The following is a 13,577-nucleotide window of genomic DNA, read 5'->3' on the forward strand; positions in this document are numbered from 1 at the left end:
AAAAGTCCCCTTAGAATAGTCTAGGATGTTGATGGATAGCTCTTGAACTTGGGCTTAGAGTTGACGGTCTACAAACTCTAGGTGAAGTTCAAGGTATTTCAGCTAGGTTTGTGTAGTTTGGGGTCTGTAAGGAGTTTCTGAAAACTGGCACAACAGTGGATTATTATCTATTGGATCTGAAAGCTAAGATCTTGTTAAATGGCCATGGATGATGTCATTCCACAGTAGGGAGCCTGGACTCAGAGTGGACGGCCTTGACAATTGAGGGCAGTTGTGCTATAGATTGGTGGATTTTGGTAAGGTCTCTGGCAGTGGGGTTCAAGTGACATCTTTCTCTGACAAACTCCATAAATGATTATCTCACAGACATTCACATGACTGTCTTAACTCCTTCAAGTTTTTGCTTGCCACCTTGTAATTGTTCTTTATTTAAAATTGTAGCATATCTCCACCCCTTTCACACTCCAGAGGCCTCCAATGCTGCATTCCTTTTTCTCTTTTCCATAGTTCTTATTACCATCTAATGTATTATATCATTTAATTATATATTTTGAGTTTTTTAAATTGTGTCTTGATTTTAAGCTCCAAAAGGGCAAGGATCATTGTTTTTTTTTACAGTGCTGAAACTCAAGAAACTTTTATGTAGTTGGTGTGCAACAAATATCTTTTAAATGAATGAATTAATGGAAGGAGTGAACGTGATCTTTGATACACTTCAATAATGCTTAAAATAATCGTAAACCAACATTAGGCAACACACAAGTGTCCTGCCACTGGAGGGCCCTAGGTAATAACAAAAGTCTCAACAATCTAGCCATTAATATTTTATGTGGGGAGAAACCCAAACATTTATTTGCTGAAGATTTCCAGCTCATCAAAACTACAGTTAGTATATTTGGCAACTTCATGCCTTTGCAATATTTACTTTTTAAATAAGTATTTTATCCTTCAATTGACTTCTTTAATTTTTCCATTTGGAAGGCACAGTTTCCAAGTAGAAAATCATTTTTGCATTGGGTAATCTGATTACTAATGTAATGAATATATTTATACCAATTTATAAGTTTAAATAACAACCTTCTTTGGAGCAAATTCCTTATCTGTAAGATCCATTAAGATCACCACAGTTTTGCTATGAGAGGAGATAGTGTTAATGAAAATTTAACTTTTCCAGAAATTCTGAGAGTTTATATTGGCATCTTTTAGGTTGTTAAAGATTTTCTTTATTTAGTTATAACATGTCAATAATTTCCACCTGTATCTTATAAATTCATACATATTTTAATATATGACATATGAACATATATATACCTATACAAATATGATACATGAATACATACTACATGTCTATGGGCAATATATACATATATATGAGTATTTAGTATTAGGGATTTTATTGAGATTTATATTTCCAATGACTTTAGATTCAATATGAACCTCAGAATTTGCATGGTCAATGTAGTAAGATCATATTTTCCCTTTCTAAGAGTCCCCTAAAAGAAGAAATTAAATTAAAAGATTTAGAAGTGCCACCAATACTTTGCTCAAAAGTTTGACAAATCCACTATTTTTTAATGAAAGTTTTTAGAGCTCCCAACTCAGGAAGTCTTACTTAGGAAGTAAATCAAAAGTTACACATTTCAAACAGAAAAAAATGAGAAATTTTATGGCAGCCTGTTGTGAACCAACCTAGTTTGCATCAGTGGAGACTGGAATTGGGACGGTCTAAGTCTCAGGTAAGCGAGGCAAAAATTCACCTAGTGCAAGAGAAACACCACCAACAGAAAATACTTGGTTCCCAGGACACTAAAGCGAAAGAAATTCTTTACCTGCAAATGTACCTGCTGGGGTGGCAGGGGCACATCTGAGGACAGGGCACAGGGCCAGATGGCTGGTTTCACCACTTGCCGACGCCAGGGCACCATTTTGGGTCCCCCATCTTGCTCTCATTGTCTAGGTGTTTTATGGCACCTCTTTCCACTATGGGGAGCTTTTTATCCATGTCACACATCTGCAAGGGAAGATACAAAATCTTTTTTTTTTTTTCCTTTTTTTTTTTATTATACTTTAAGTTTTAGGGTACATGTGCACATCGTGCAGGTTAGTTACATATGTATACATGTGCCATGCTGGTGCGCTGCACCCACTAACTCGTCATCTAGCATTAGGTATATCTCCCAATGCTATCCCTCCCCCCTCCCCCCTCCCCACCACAGTCCCCAGAGTGTGATATTCCCCTTCCTGTGTCCACGTGATCTCATTGTTCAATTCCCACCTATGAGTGAGAATATGCGGTGTTTGGTTTTTTGTTCTTGCGATAGTTTACTGAGAATGATGGTTTCCAGTTTCATCCATGTCCCTACAAATGACATGAACTCATCATTTTTTATGGCTGCATAGTATTCCATGGTGTATATGTGCCACATTTTCTTAATCCAGTCTATCATTGTTGGACATTTGGGTTGGTTCCAAGTCTTTGCTATTGTGAATAGTGCCGCAATAAACATCCGTGTGCATGTGTCTTTATAGCAGCATGATTTATAGTCATTTGGGTATATACCCAGTAATGGGATGGCTGGGTCAAATGGTATTTCTAGCTCTAGATCCCTGAGGAATTGCCACACTGACTTCCACAATGGTTGAACTAGTTTACAGTCCCACCAACAGTGTAAAAGTGTTCCTATTTCTCCGCATCCTCTCCAGCACCTGTTGTTTCCTGACTTTTTAATGATTGCCATTCTAACTGGTGTGAGATGATATCTCATAGTGGTTTTGATTTGCATTTCTCTGATGGCCAGTGATGATGAGCATTTTTTCATGTGTTTTTTGGCTGCATAAATGTCTTCTTTTGAGAAGTGTCTGTTCATGTCCCTCGCCCACTTTTTGATGGGGTTGTTTGTTTTTTTCTTGTAAATTTGTTTGAGTTCATTGTAGATTCTGGATATTAGCCCTTTGTCAGATGAGTAGGTTGCGAAAATTTTCTCCCATGTTGTAGGTTGCCTGTTCACTCTGATGGTAGTTTCTTTTGCTGTGCAGAAGCTCTTTAGTTTAATTAGATCCCATTTGTCAATTTTGGCTTTTGTTGCCATTGCTTTTGGTGTTTTGGACATGAAGTCCTTGCCCACGCCTATGTCCTGAATGGTAATGCCTAGGTTTTCTTCTAGGGTTTTTATGGTTTTAGGTCTAACATTTAAATCTTTAATCCATCTTGAATTGATTTTTGTATAAGGTGTAAGGAAGGAATCCAGTTTCAGCTTTCTACATATGGCTAGCCAGTTTTCCCAGCACCATTTATTAAATAGGGAATCCTTTCCCCATTGCTTGTTTTTCTCAGGTTTGTCAAAGATCAGAGAGTTGTAGGTAAGTGGCGTTATTTCTGAGGGCTCTGTTCTGTTCCATTGATCTATATCTCTGTTTTGGTACCAGTACCATGCTGTTTTGGTTACTGTAGCCTTGTAGTATAGTTTGAAGTCAGGTAGTGTGATGCCTCCAGCTTTGTTCTTTTGGCTTAGGATTGACTTGGCGATGCGGGCTCTTTTTTGGTTCCATATGAACTTTAAAGTAGTTTTTTCCAATTCTGTGAAGAAAGTCATTGGTAGCTTGATGGGGATGGCATTGAATCTGTAAATTACCTTGGGCAGTATGGCCATTTTCACGATATTGATTCTTCCTACCCATGAGCATGGAATGTTCTTCCATTTGTTTGTATCCTCTTTGATTTCCTTGAGCAGTGGTTTGTAGTTCTCCTTGAAGAGGTCCTTCACATCCCGTGTAAGTTGGATTCCTAGGTATTTTATTCTCTTTGAAGCAATTGTGAATGGGAGTTCACTCATGATTTGGCTCTCTGTTTGTCTGTTGTTGGTGTATAAGAATGCTTGTGATTTTTGTACATTGATTTTGTATCCTGAGACTTTGCTGAAGTTGCTTATCAGCTTAAGGAGATTTTGGGCTGAGACAGTGGGGTTTTCTAGATATACAATCATGTCATCTGCAAACAGGGACAATTTGACTTCCTCTTTTCCTAATTGAATACCCTTTATTTCCTTCTCCTGCCTGATTGCCCTGGCCAGAACTTCCAACACTATGTTGAATAAGAGCGGTGAGAGAGGGCATCCCTGTCTTGTGCCAGTTTTCAAAGGGAATGCTTCCAGTTTTTGCCCATTCAGTATGATATTGGCTGTGGGTTTGTCATAGATAGCTCTTATTATTTTGAAATACGTCCCGTCAATACCTAATTTATTGAGAGTTTTTAGCATGAAGTGTTGTTGAATTTTGTCAAAGGCTTTTTCTGCATCTATTGAGATAATCATGTGGTTTTTGTCTTTGTCTGTGTTTATATGCTGGATTACATTTATTGATTTGTGTATATTGAACCAGCCTTGCATCCCAGGGATGAAGCCCACTTGATCATGGTGGATAAGCTTTTTGATGTGCTGCTGGATTCGATTTGCCAGTATTTTATTGAGGATTTTTGCGTCAATGTTCATCAAGGATATTGGTCTAAAATTCTCTTTTTTGGTTGTGTCTCTGCCCGGCTTTGGTATCAGAATGATGCTGGCCTCATAAAATGAGTTAGGGAGGATTCCCTCTTTTTCTATTGATTGGAATAGTTTCAGAAGGAATGGTACCAGTTCCTCCTTGTACCTCTGGTAGAATTCGGCTGTGAATCCATCTGGTCCTGGACTCTTTTTGGTTGGTAAACTATTGATTATTGCCACAATTTCAGCTCCTGTTATTGGTCTATTCAGAGATGCAACTTATTCCTGGTTTAGTCTTGCAAGAGTGTATGTGTCGAGGAATTTATCCATTTCTTCTAGATTTTCCATTTTATTTGCGTAGAGGTGTTTGTCGTATTCTCTGATGGTAGAATGTATTTCTGTGGGATCGGTGGTGATATCCCCTTTATCATTTTTTATTGTGTCTATTTGATTCTTCTCTCTTTTTTTCTTTATTAGTCTTGCTAGCGGTCTATCAATTTTGTTGATCCTTTCAAAAAACCAGCTCCTGGATTCATTGATTTTTTGAAGGGTTTTTTATGTCTCTATTTCCTTCAGTTCTGCTCTGATTTTAGTTATTTCTTGCCTTCTGCTAGCTTTTGAATGTGTTTGCTCTTGCTTTTCTAGTTCTTTTAATTGTGATGTTAGGGTGTCAATTTTGGATCTTTCCTGCTTTCTCTTGTGGGCATTTGGTGCTATAAATTTCCCTCTACACACTGCTTTGAATGCATCCCAGAGATTCTGGTATGTTGTGTCTTTGTTCTCGTTGGTTTCAAAGAACATCTTTATTTCTGCCTTCATTTCGTTATGTACCCAGTAGTCATTCAGGAGCAGGTTGTTCAGTTTCCATGTAGTTGAGCGGCTTTGAGTGAGATTCTTAATCCTGAGTTCTAGTTTGATTGCACTGTGGTCTGAGAGATAGTTTGTTATAATTTCTGTTCTTTTACATTTGCTGAGGAGAGCTTTACTTCCAACTATGTGGTCAATTTTGGAATAGGTGTGGTGTGGTGCTGAAAAAAATGTATATTCTGTTGATTTGGGGTAGAGAGTTCTGTAGATGTCTATTAGGTCCACTTGGTGCAGAGCTGAGTTCAATTCCAGGGTATCCTTGTTGACTTTCTGTCTCGTTGATCTGTCTAATGTTGACAGTGGGGTGTTAAAGTCTCCCATTATTAATGTGTGGGAGTCTAAGTCTCTTTGTAGGTCACTCAGGACTTGCTTTATGAATCTGGGTGCTCCTGTATTGGGTGCATATATATTTAGGATAGTTAGCTCCTCTTGTTGAATTGATCCCTTTACCATTATGTAATGGCCTTCTTTGTCTCTTTTGATCTTTGTTGGTTTAAAGTCTGTTTTATCAGAGACTAGGATTGCAACCCCTGCCTTTTTTTGTTTTCCATTTGCTTGGTAGATCTTCCTCCATCCTTTTATTTTGAGCCTATGTGTGTCTCTGCATGTGAGATGGGTTTCCTGAATACAGCACACTGATGGGTCTTGACTCTTTATCCAACTTGCCAGTCTGTGTCTTTTAATTGGAGAATTTAGTCCATTTACATTTAAAGTTAATATTGTTATGTGTGAATTTGATCCTGTCATTATGATGTTAGCTGGTGATTTTGCTCGTTAGTTGATGCAGTTTCTTCCTAGTCTCGATGGTCTTTACATTTTGGCATGATTTTGCAGCAGCTGGTACCGGTTGTTCCTTTCCATGTTTAGTGCTTCCTTCAGGAGCTCTTTTAGGGCAGGCCTGGTGGTGACAAAATCTCTCAGCATTTGCTTTTCTGTAAAGTATTTTATTTCTCCTTCACTTATGAAGCTTAGTTTGGCTGGATATGAAATTCTGGGTTGAAAATTCTTTTCTTTAAGAATGTTGAATATTGGCCCCCACTCTCTTCTGGCTTGTAGGGTTTCTGCCGAGAGATCCGCTGTTAGTCTGATGGGCTTCCCTTTGAGAGTAACCCGGCCTTTCTCTCTGGCTGCCCTTAACATTTTTTCCTTCATTTCAACTTTGGTGAATCTGACAATTATGTGTCTTGGAGTTGCTCTTCTCGAGGAGTATCTTTGTGGCGTTCTCTGTATTTCCTGAATCTGAACGTTGGCCTGCCTTGCTAGATTGGGGAAGTTCTCCTGGATAATATCCTGCAGAGTGTTTTCTAACTTGGTTCCATTCTCCCCATCACTTTCAGGTACACCAATCAGACGTAGATTTGGTCTTTTCACATAGTCCCATATTTCTTGGAGGCTTTGCTCATTTGTTTTTATTCTTTTTTCTCTAAACTTCCCTTCTCGCTTCATTTCATTCATTTCATCTTCCATTGCTGATACCCTTTCTTCCAGTTGATCACATCAGCTCCTGAGGCTTCTGCATTCTTCACATAGTTCTCGAGCCTTGGTTTTCAGCTCCATCAGCTCCTTTAAGCACTTCTCTGTATTGGTTATTCTAGTTATACATTCTTCTAAATTTTTTTCAAAGTTTTCAACTTCTTTGCCTTTGGTTTGAATGTCCTCCCGTAGCTCAGAGTAATTTGATCATCTGAAGCCTTCTTCTCTCAGCTCGTCAAAGTCATTCTCCATCCAGCTTTGTTCCGTTGCTGGTGAGGAACTGCGTTCCTTTGGAGGAGGAGAGGCGCTCTGTGTTTTAGAGTTTCCAGTTTTTCTGTTCCGTTTTTTCCCCATCTTTGTGGTTTTATCTACTTTTGGTCTTTGATGATGGTGATGTACAGATGGGTTTTCGGTGTGGATGTCCTTTCTGTTTGTTAGTTTTCCTTCTAAGAGACAGGACCCTCAGCTGCAGGTCTGTTGGAATACCCTGCCTTGTGAGGTGTCAGTGTGCCCCTGCTGCGGGGTGCCTCCCAGTTAGGCTGCTCGGTGGTCAGGGGTCAGGGACCCACTTGAAGAGGCAGTCTGCTGGTTCTCAGATCTCCAGCTGCGTGCTGGGAGAACCACTGCTCTCTTCAAAGCTGTCAGACAGGGACATTTAAGTCTGCAGAGGTTACTGCTCTCTTTTTGTTTGTCTGTGCCCTGCCCCCAGAGGTGGAGCCTACAGTGGCAGGCAGGCCTCCTTGAACTGTGGTGGGCTCCAGCCAGTTGGAGCTTCCCGGCTGCTTTGTTTACCTAAGCAAGCCTGGGCAATGGCGGGCGCCCCTCCCCCAGCCTCGCTGCCGACTTGCAGTTTGATCTCAGCCTCCTATGCTAGCAATCAGCGAGATTCCGTGGGCATAGGACCCTCCGAGCCAGGTGTGGGATATAGTCTCGTGGTGTGCCGTTTTTTAAGCCGGTCTGAAAAGCGCAATATTCGGGTGGGAGTGACCCAATTTTCCAGGTGCGTCCGTCACCCCTTTCTTTGACTCGGAAAGGGAACTCCCTGACCCCTTGCACTTCCCAGGTGAGGCAATGCCTCGCCCTGCTTTGGCTCACGCACGGTGCATGCACCCACTGGCCTGCGCCCACTGTCTGGCACTCCCTAGTGAGATGAACCCGGTACCTGAGATGGAAATGCAGAAATCACCCGTCTTCTGCGTCACTCACGCTGGGAGCTGTAGACCGGAGCTGTTCCTATTTGGCCATCTTGGCTCCTCCCCGAAAACAGATTCTTATTGCACCTATGCAAATAACTATATTGCCATAAGTTAAGGATACTCACAACTAGTTTCCAAATTCCAGAGAAATCAGGTAGAGAGAAACAAATATGGTCTAAATTTTGTTCACAGGAGTATACTTTACTCAATTGCTGAAAGCTGTAAATAGCTCAAAAAAGAAAAAAAGTTTCCTTGACTCTGAGAAACAAAATAAAGGATCAGCAACGTTTTAAGCAAAGTTAAAAAGATTACTGCAGTTTTCTATTGGTTCAGTTAATTCAGTTAACTCATGTTCTATTTGATATTCATGAACATTCCAGCTCTTCAAGAGAGTTCTGAAAATTGCTTCCTCTATTCTAGTGTTACAATTTTCAATTAGAAACCTGCATTTAAGAATACCTGCTAGAGTTCTATAGTTGATTATAAACCACCTTCTAAAGAGGATTAAAACAAGACAACAATTGTCTGTGGATGACAAAATGTTTTAGGACAGTCACTATTAAAGCCACACTTGATAAGGAAATGTAACTTCTGTGGCACAGAAAATTTTATATAATTATAATTATTAATAACATACACTAATTCATATTAGAATTATAGGAGTTTCCCATAACTTTGGAACATATACCAATAACATATTTATGCAAATATAGTTCCAAGAAAGCAAAATACCATTTCACATTTGTTAATGCTTCCCGTGTGATTTTTATACCAAATAAGCCAAATTTAACTTTTACATTAATGTCCTATTAATGTTAAAGTCAATGTTTAATAAAACCTTATAGACATATTTACCCAATTTTAATGTGTAACCATAAGGTAAGAGTCTTATAAACCTTTATAACCCTTTACATTTTTTTTTTTTTTGGAAAGAGCAGATCAGAAAAACCTGTTGTGCTTTGATTCCAATGTTTAATTTATGGAAAAACTGAATAATACCCCCTTTAACTTTAGCCAATATGTTCACACACAAAATCTCTTACAATTAATTTTTATGAACCTTCCACAACTTGTTTAAATCTTTAGATTATTTTCTTACTTAAAACAATCCTTTAACACCTTAATCTAGGCAGAAAAAAGGTCCACATTCCCATGACTTCTTATAATCTTTCACCAAAACACATTTTACTTTCTTTACACAACTTGCATGCAAAATTGTTTCTTTAGTAGTTTTAATTACATGTTATAATGTTAACTCTTAGAAACTTTTATTTTTGGTGGAAACCTTAGTAAGTTTGAGATTTTAATTATGTACTAGGTGTGGAGCCTAGCCTAGGACACACCAAGCAGAAGTGCAGATAAGAGCTGACTCTCCAGCATAGCTAGGGGGTGTGGCTAACCCCACATGTCCCCAGGCCTCATCTAGAATCTAATGGCTTTAAGGTAGGTAAAATGAACAATTTTCAAAAGTCAAAGAAACAGTTCGACCTTAAAGCATTTAACAAATCTGATATCTGACCTTAATTTAGACCAAATGTCTACATTTTCAAGACATTTTATTTTACCGATAATCATTAAAACTGTCTTTATTTCCAAAAGATTACTAAAGTGATGTGAACAAAAAGCATTAAGGTTTCTATTGTTCTGACAAAATATTTGGTTTAAGTGCTTATTTTTCTAAGCTAATTAATGAGAGCTCTTTTATATATAAACATACAACACACATACATACATAGTCAGAAGAGTCAGCACTTGTAAGATTTTTCATTTGCCAGTTTCTTAATTAGATTATGGGCTTCAGGGTGGAGCCCTTGGAAAAACAGGGCCAGGAAAGCATGTGTTTCTAGGGCTAAATTAGCAGCAAATAAGCAGCTGAAGGCAAAGACAGATCCCCAAAATAAGGATGTCATTTTATACTGGCTCCTGAATCTCCAAAAGGAGGGAAATAATGCAGGAGAAGACAGTGCAGTGCTTCTACTCTGCATTTCATTGCAAGGCAACCCAAAGCCAATCAGCCCATTTTGTATCAGCCCATCCCTCATGAGAGTCTTGTCTCCCAGCGTGGGGTGGGAATGTTTCCTTATCTTCCAGGTGGCCAAGAGCATGCTTCTCTGATCCAAGTGTGCAAAGAGTCAAGTATCCCTTCATAACTACTATTAGCCATGACTTAAAGTATATTTCCTACCCAGTCATTCCACACCAAAGCTCTCTCATAATGTGAAGTAATTTCTGATACCCCCACCCAAACTCAAAACCATCAGATAACACAATGCGAAACAAAACAGAGCCTTTAATTTGGAGAGGGATCTATCTGCTTTTAATTCCTGGAGTTTCACGAAGAAAACAGAAGTGTTTTTTTTTTTTTTTTTCCTCAAAACGGGGTCTGTGGCACCTCTTCTGTTTTTCCCAAGGACTCCCAGGCTACCAGAAGTTACCTTAGGGCCTCTCATTTGTGCATTAAGAGTGGCAAGACAAAAAAAGATGGAGAAAAATAATTCAGCTGACTGAGAAGAAAAAACATTTTTCCAGAAAAACAAGTTCCAAGAAGAGAAAAACATAAAGGCCTTTAAAATGTATCTATAGCTTGTTTATCCACTTTTAATTAAGCTGATTTTAACCATAGCACTCTTTAATAAAGTTCTTTTAGAATTTAATATGCCAAATGGCCAATGTTTCTGGGTTTTTGGCTTTTGAACTTCACCAAAGGTCACCTCCTAGGTGCTTAGAGAAAGGAAAATTTAAGACAGTCCACGAAGAAGAGACTAGACAAGGTCACAAAGATATTAAACCAGAAACTACTTACTCCCTAGGTGAGGAATCGAACTTGGACCACCACTGTGAAAGTGCAAAACCTTAGCTAGTGGGTTATAGCAACGGGCAGTCTCCATTTCTTTTTCCAGAATGAGTCAGAGTAGCTAATTTCGAGCTTGCAAAAGCTTCTATTTAATATAATTTTTAGAGCTAACTATGACATGAACCCTAAAATTCTTGTTCCCCGAAGGCGGAGACCAAAAGAAATTACTGCCACATGGTTAAAAGGTCAAGCTCCCAAGGGCATAAAACTACGTGGAGACTTCATGTGGTTTTTCTGTTTGTTTCAGGGACCTGCAGCCAAGTTTGTTACTGACCAGTTTGCTGGGTTGTCTTGAAAAGTGGGCTTACAGGTGTTCTAAGCCTGTGTTTTATCCTGAAGTACCCCTCGACATGGAAAAACGAATTCATAGCACAAAATACACCAGTTTAAGGCTAGCCTTAGAATTCTTTTTCACATTAATTAAAACTTTACAGAGGAGATACATACTGATCTTTTTTTTTTTTTTTTTTCCATTCATTCAACTGTTTGCATGGACAGAGAGAAGCCAGAAATCTGACTGGTAAGAAATTCTTACCCTTTGCCAGCATGCCAGGCTTCTGGGTTCCCTTTCCCTGAGCAGCCCTAGTGATCCGGCTTGCAGGCTTGTGGCACCACCTCCCTGGGGGCCAAGCTGCACTATAAGGAATATTATTATTTTTTCATTCTGGCCAGAGCAAAATATATGTGATAAAACATAGACAGTAGCTACTCTGCTTAGCACCCAATATTAAACTGGCAAGGCTTAAATTTGCCCCCAGATGGGCCTCTTCATCTTTAATCCAACCTCCGACTTGGAGTTTCAACACGTGGTCTCTAGGCAAGGTGGTTGCCCTGAGTAAGGGAAAAGAAAGGGAAAAGAGAGAGAGAAAAGCATTGTCTGTGGCAGGGTGGGGAAGGTGAAATGCCTAGGGAGGCCAGAGAAAGACCCACCCACTGCAGTGACACTGAAAATTTCAGGCAGCTGTGGCTACTGTTGTGAAGGGATTTTTTCCTAGCAGTCCCATCAGCTCTCATGTTTCCCCTTTTAGGGAGGAAAAAGCTCCCCATGTCCCATGATCCTGTACATGCCTAACCCTGTCACCCACAGCCATCAGCAAAGAGTACAAGACAGATTATTCCAAAAAGAATAGCAGTTAACATCCCATAATGCCAAACTTGTTCTTAGCCCAGAGGGACTTTAGCGAGAGCGGCCTCTAACCCCCTAAATCTTAGAAGGGACTCTAACCCGCCTAAGTTGGGCCTCTAACCCAAGATCGGTCAAGCGTCCTTGCCTTTTATTAAGAGGGGCCTCTAACCCACTCTGTTGTAGGAGAGACTTTAACTCCCCTAAGTTGGGTCTCTAACCCAATCTCATTCTTTACTTAGGTACTCTACCACTTACCCAAAGTCATCCAATCAGTGCTGCAGTCTATTTCCTTTGGGTCAGAGGGGTCTTCTTAGTATTGTCCCTTTGTGGTTTGTGAGAAAGATGTTACCGGACCCCACCACTCACCCAAAGTTAGCCTTTGGGTTGGGGGTTTTCACAGTATAGTTGCTTCCGTGGTCACCAGAAAAATGTTACTTATAATAAAATAATAAGCTTCAATTCCTGCCTCATGTAATATATAAAATTAATTAAAATTAGTCACAAAGTAAAACAAAAATTGTCTAGGAGAAAACATAGCAGAATATAATTTTGACTTTAGAGTAGGCGAAGTATTCCTAAACAGGGTAAAAAGAGACAGACATGTATTTTTTCCTATTTATATTACAAACTGTGAGTGCTTTTATCCATTTTAATGGCTTGCCTGTTACCAGCATTATGTGGATCTTCAGCACAAGCTTCTCACCTTTTCATGTTTGCTACATGGTTATCCTGCATGTGACTAAAAGACAGCGTGCACCATGGGACTCATCACACGCATTTCCACACTATCTAACTGGTCACTGCCTGTTCACTGGGTAAGCCCACTGATCACATGCTTGGATGTTCTGGCAATGGAAAATTGCTATAAGAATTTCTAAACACTTACTCTTGATTTCTGTGCTTATCTCATTGCAGTGACAAATGGCTCACAGACCAACAAATAGTTCACAGACCAGCAGTATGCTCTGCACCAGGGGAGTTTATAATCTTGTTGGGAAGATAATAATTAAGGAAGGGAAATAATTATCTTTAAGGCAGCATGTAAGAAAGTGGGAGGTGATGTTGTTTCCGTTCTGTCCCCAACGAGCAGACCTATAAACAAGAATTTGGGTGGAGAAGGTGTGTGGGAAGATGATAGGAAGTATCTACCAGAAAGTACCTTTAGGGATGTGGGAATGCGAGGGAGGGAAAGGAAGGATGCCAATTCGAGTGCGTTATTAGCAGGTTATTTATTGCTGTAGGAGATGAATCATGCCGGACCGTTTAGACTATGTAGGGACTGAGTTGTCCCATACAACATACTGACAAAGCTGAAGTATCTGTCCTTCAACTTTCAGATGTCATTGCTTGAGGGTTGCTTTGTTTCTGGGGAATTCTGGAGCAGGAGCACTTCCTCCTGCTCTACACATGAGCTGGGCATGTTCCATTGACCACAGAAATCCTTCAGGCAGAGTCACAGCTTCCTGTAGAAATGGTGAGGAGTGAAGGGACATGAGTGGGCATGGTCAGCATCTGCTGATGCCATGTGTTCTATAAATAAACCCTAGGGACAATGGAGAATATCAAGGGTTATTCAAGAAAGT

The 13,577-nt window shown here is 39.7% G+C and overlaps 1 long non-coding RNA gene across 1 annotated transcript in view; it reads right to left on the bottom strand.

The window, feature by feature from the left end:
* Positions 1-1,205: 1,205 nt before the first annotated feature.
* LOC134730390 (uncharacterized) overlaps positions 1,206-13,577 on the bottom strand; it is a 76,486-nt gene continuing 64,114 nt past the window's right edge. The window contains exon 3 of the long non-coding RNA XR_010112161.1: positions 1,206-2,011. This is a non-coding gene — a long non-coding RNA (uncharacterized LOC134730390). The remainder of the gene's footprint in view (positions 2,012-13,577) is intronic.

This window comes from Pan paniscus, chromosome 4 (assembly GCF_029289425.2).
Source record: "Pan paniscus chromosome 4, NHGRI_mPanPan1-v2.0_pri, whole genome shotgun sequence".
Lineage (NCBI taxonomy): Eukaryota > Metazoa > Chordata > Mammalia > Primates > Hominidae > Pan > Pan paniscus.